The sequence below is a fragment of the Oryx dammah genome, unplaced genomic scaffold (genome assembly GCF_014754425.2).
Source record: "Oryx dammah isolate SB20612 unplaced genomic scaffold, SCBI_Odam_1.1 HiC_scaffold_2, whole genome shotgun sequence".
NCBI classification, from domain to species: domain Eukaryota; kingdom Metazoa; phylum Chordata; class Mammalia; order Artiodactyla; family Bovidae; genus Oryx; species Oryx dammah.
The window spans coordinates 44,318,270-44,324,269 of NW_024070186.1; positions in this window are offsets into that span (position 1 = coordinate 44,318,270).

Here is a 6,000-nt window from a genome sequence, read left to right on the forward strand (position 1 = left end):
GGAGACAGATGTTCCACTGTATTCAAAATTGCCACCCTCCCTTTATCTCTGACCTAGGAATTAGCTTGTATACTTCAGATATCTATCCTTCAAAAGTTTGGTCTCTGCCACATGTTGTTTGTGAAACACCATCCTAATAAGTTCCCTGAAATATGTGTATAAACTATACACTATAAACTCCAGGAGGAAACCATTTTGTATTTAATTCATACTGTTCCTGAGATAACAAAATGATTTTTAAAAATGAGGTCAGGGAATATTGTTCGATGTTGTTGCTTGTTGACATAGAATTACATGTTTAAAAATTCCAGTGTAAAACTTTTTCTTCCCCTCAGCATTAACAATACAACAACAAACTCAACCACAGAAAAGTTGTATTGATTTAGTGTCTAGATTTTTGTTATATAAATAGCTCAATATCACCTCAAGGAACTAAATTATACACTGAAAATAGAAACCCAAATCACCTTGGCTCTCGGTTTATGCTGATATCTGAAACCATAAGCGAGAGTAGAAAACTTGGCTTTTTAGAGCCAGACCTCCCAACAAGATTCACCCCTCTAGCTTCTGTGGTTTCTCAGGCTGTTTGATGTTGCTACAGTATGTATTCTGTGGAGAGTCTCCTTCCTAGGAAACATTACCACATCACTAATTTGCTTTGAGTAAAAAAATGTAAAAGGAAACTAGGAAAGAAGGGAAAGAAGTCTCAAAAAAGACAGTAAAATGTCAAATTTTACAATTAAAATTGGGCCCCAAATTCACACTTGGAACTGTCAAATTAATCCCTTCTTCAGGCTTCCTCCAGGCTTATGAATAGCAAAAATTGTTATATTTCATATTAGACTCAGTATCATGGACCAAAAGCAAGGATAGAGTGTCAGAAAACATTGTACAGCAACCCTGAAGCAGCTTTACAAAACACACACACACAAAGAAGCAGTAATATCACACAGACAGCCAAGTGTACTTGGAGTCAGTTGGCAATGGAGAGGAACTTTCTGGAGGACATGTTTAAAGCCAAATATGAGTGTGATAGAGATTCAAATGTGTTTCTCAACTGTGTCTCTCAGCCACAAATTCTCAAATGGTCTTGGCACACTCTACAAAGTGTTGTTAGCTGCTTCTCAGGTTTTTCCAACCCACTGGTGGTTCAGGCAGTGAATAATCCACTTGTAATGCAGGAGACATGGGTTCGACCCTTGGATCAGAAAGATCCCCTGGAGAAGGGAATGGCTACCCACGCCAGTATTCTTGCCTGGAGAACTTCATGGACAGAGAAGCCTGGTTGGCTACATGGAGTCACATGGAGTTGGACCCAACTGAGTGGCTAACACACAAGCACACAAATAGCAACTACCATGGATAAGGACTTCTAGCAAGCAACACTACAGCAGTCATTAATACAGATTATTTGGTTATTAATTTGTATATTAATATTTACACTGTATTTTTCCTGTATTAATTTTTACTACACTTCTTTGTAGTGAAGGCTGGCTTTGCAGGTTTAGGAATAGAGGCAACCATTTCAAATCTTTAAGGGAAAAATTCTCCCCCCATGTTTATTGAGAAGTAATTGACATTGTTCAGGTTTAAGGTGCACAAATTGATCTTTTGATATACATATATATTGCAAAACAATTACCAAAATAAGGTTAGTCAACACATCCACCAACTCAGTTATGTGTGTGTTTGTGTACATTTTTAAGATCTACTCTGTTAACAACTTTCAAGTCTACAATTCAGTATTATTGACTGTGGTCACCATGCTGTACACCTGTAATTTATATTTTGGTTTGAGGCAGGAGTAAAGTCTCAATTTTTTCAATATTAATATTTTAATTGACCCAGTTATTTTATTGCTAAGGCTTGTCTTTCCCCTATTGGTTGGCAGTCCTAATATTATCATTTCTAGGCTCTCTATTCTATATGATTGATGTATGTTTGTCAATACTTCATTGTTTTAATTCATGTTGCTTTTTAGTAAGTCTTGATGCCTAGTACTGGAAGTCTAGAGAGGGTCTAGGAAATAGGTTGTCTTTGCATATGCTGCTGTAAGACTTGGTTCTGGTTTCCTGTGATGGGGTGAATGAGAGGAGGGCACAGGGATCTATCGCAGGGATCCATTAATATTCCAGCTTGCTGTACTTTTCCTCTGACTCATTTTCTTTCCCAGCCAAGGGACACTTAATCTAGTCTCAATAATGGAAAACCCGGGCCCTTTGACTAATCATGTACCCTTCTAAATCTATTTTTTATGTTCTGAGTTCTTTCCTACACTCTCCTGAGAGAGGCTGTTGAAATCAAAAGTCCCAAGATTTACTTCTGCTTTCTGTTGCATCATCCCTCCCCTGAGGTAGTGACTGAACTGATAGCAGAGCAAAAGTTCTAAGAAAGTGTTGAGGAGAAAACTTTAAATCATATCTCAAAACATCCCACTGAATCTGTCTAGAGTTCGAAAGATAGATATAAGTCAAAGACAAACATTAGGAAATCAAGAGCAAATTGATGATGAGTTTGAGTAAAATGTTGGGAAAAGACATTATAAATTATATAAATTAATATTAATTAAATAATCTTATCTGAAAGTTCATTGGCTATAACTTGCTTATCAGTGCCAAGGACAGCTGTCAACCAGGGCAAGTTAAAATAGCTATGCCGTGGCTGTCTTCAGTGAATCAAATGAACTGCTTATGTTTAGCTATTACAAAACTCCCTTGAGCCTAATTTATGGAGAGCACTGTGGTTTTTGTATGAATATTTGGTGACTGCCTGTTAGGAATTCCTGTTATAATAACACCATCCAAGATTGATAATAAATATTGTTTAAAACTGTTATATTTAAATATACTTAAAAATAGAAAAGTACGAAAAGCAAGATTTTGAAATATGATTTATGTTTCCATTTAGGGTATACTAAGAATAAGTTAGTAGTTTTCATAATTTTACTATTATTTTTAAATAATCCATATTTAAAATAAATTAATAAAATTAATACAATCTTTCATGAAGGATGTTCTTGGAAACCAAAGAAAGTGAAAAGTCATTTTGCAAGCCTGGGAAATTCTGATTAATTTGCCATATCTTCCCATTAGGGGGGGCTTCCCTCATAGCTCAGTTGGTAAAGAATCTGCCTGCAATGCAGGAGACCCTGGTTCAATTCCTGGGTCGGGAAGATCCACTGGATAAGGGATAGGCTACCCACTCCAGTATTCTTGGGCTTCCCTGGTGGCTCAGCTGGTAAAGAATCCGCCTGCAGTGTGGGAGACCTGGGTACAATCCCTCAGTTGGGAAAATCTCCTGAAGAAGGGATAGGCTACCGATTCCAGTATTCTGGCCTGGAGAATTCCATGGAATGTACAGTCCATGGAGTTGCAAAGAGTCAGACATGACTGAGCAACTTTCATTTTCATTTCACTTTCCCATTAGCAACCATTAAACACATTTGTGCTGCCTTCCAGGCTGTATTAATCCCTGCCATAGACAGATCTACATAGTACCATCACTATGCTGGCAACACCATTGTCTATATTTTTGCTCTCAGATTATAGATCCAAATACTTATTGAATATACTTGATTGAGCATCTACTCAGGTGCCCAAGATCTCAATGTCATTCTTGAGTCCTCTCTTTCCCTCACCTCTTACATCTAATAAATTGCCAAAACTTCTTGGTTATTCTCAAATATACTTGAGTCTCTTCTTTCCTCTCCTTACCTAGTCCAGGGTATTATCTTCAAGGGCCTGAAAAACTACAAAAGATACTCCTGTTTCCACTCTTGTCACCCTCTAATCTATCATCCACATTGTAGAAAATAAGGTCTTTCTAAATTGCACATCTGACCACTTTGTTTTCTTACTTAAAAAGTTTGAATTTCAACTTATTGCAACTCATTACCAAAGCACTAACCCCTTTTCTGTCTATCCAGTGCTGAATTATGTGTTCTTCATGAATTTTCCTTCTCAGAATAAATTGTGGTTTGGTTTTCTCTTTCCCTTTCCAAAAGGGAAGAAACTGTGTTTTCTTCTTTTTTTTTAAACTGTATCTCAAATACCAAGGGCACACTTAAATAAATTTTTGTTCATTTACTATGAATATATCATATACTTAGGATTTCTTATCAGCTTCATGAATGAAAAATGTGGCTACTTTTTACAGTAGAACTAGGGAGAAACTGTATAGTAAATGCTTTTAGTAGTAAGGCCTTTGACGGCCATAGTCTCTTTGGTTAAGGAGTTAAAGCTCATAGTAAATGAAGGGTTCTATATAATCAATGAGGCAGACAGTCTTTAGGAAGACCCATAGTGACTTTTACTCAAGGCTAGAGTCACACTGTACCATTTCATTGACAATAGTGAAGGATTTTTAAATTTTATAACCACTTTTTTTTCACTTTTTTTTTAAAATTTTTATTTTTACTTTATTTTACTTTACAGTACTGTATTGGTTTTGCCATACATTGACATGAATCCACCACGGGTGTACATTTGTTTCCAAACATGAACCCGCCTCCCACCTCCCACCCCATAACATCTCTCTGGGTTATCCCTGTGCACCAGCCCCAAGCATCCTGTATTCTGCATTGGACATAGACTGGCGATTTGTTTCTTACATGATAGTATACATGTTTCAGTGCCATTCTCCCAAATCATCCCATCCTCTCCCTCTCCCTCAGAGTCGAAAAGTCCGCTCTACATATCTGTGTCTCTTTTGCTGTCTCACATACAGGGTCATCATTACCATCTTTCTAAATTCCATACATATGTGTTAGTATACTGTATTGGTGTTTTTCTTTCTGGCTTACTTCACTCTGTATAATCGGCTCCAGTTTCATCCATCTCATCAGAACTGATTCAAATGTATTCTTTTTAATGGCTGAGTAATACTCCATTGTGTATATGTACCACAGCTTTCTTATCCATTCATCTGCTGATGGACATCTAGGTTGTTTCCATGTCCTGGCTATTACAAAGTGCTGCGATGAATATTGGGGTACATGTGTCTCTTTCTATTCTGGTTAGAAAGTTATCTATATTTTAATATATAAACCATTAAGTCATGATTTTCTTTAACTCTCTAACCAATGAGACTTTGACTGTCAAAGACCTTACTATTAATAGCACTTACTATCCAGTTTCTCACTAATTCTACTGTAGAAAAAAGTAGATTCTTTTATACAGTTTTTACTCATGAGGCTGACAAGAAATCACAGCTATATGATACATTCACTCAGCAGCAACATGAATATTTGTATTTATTATATCTTTCAGTAAGAGTATAGTTTATTGCTATCAGATATGTCTCTGTTTTTATTTTCTGAAGATAACTAAGCTTTTTCTCCTATCTTCAGATCACTAGCTTAGCTGAGAGTCATATAAAATAATTTCATGTTGTCTGTTTCCTCAGTAACCATCATTAGTAGGATCATGTGCTTTTCTTTCATTTGAAATAAATCTTCTTTGAGGACTGGGAAATACATATCCAAGCTACATCAGAACATAATTTTGAAAATATGTCTAAAAGACAAAAACCTTTACATGGTTATAAAACGTAGATACTTCTTCATAATTTCAAAATCTCACCTCTCAGTGAGGTCAATTTCCGTACTCAATAACATGATATCAGCTTCATTTTAGGTACAAGTAAACCGAGCCTCACAAAACACACATAAACATATTTGATGTAGTTTTAACCTCTATTTCCTTAGAAATCCTGCCATAACTACCATGGCCAGGTGGGACTCACAGTAATAGACCCCTTTCATAAGTGAGTCTTAACTCATTAAAGTGAAGTGAGGTGAAGTGAAATTGCTCAGTCATGTCCGACCCTTTGCGACCCCATGGACTGTAGCCTAACAGGCTTCTCCATACATGGGATTTTCCAGGCAAGGGTATTGGAGTGGGTTGCCATTTCCTTCTCCAGGGGATCTTCCTGACCCAGGAATCAAACCTGAGTCTCCTGCATTGCAGATAGACGCTTTACCCTCTGAGCCACCAGGGAAGA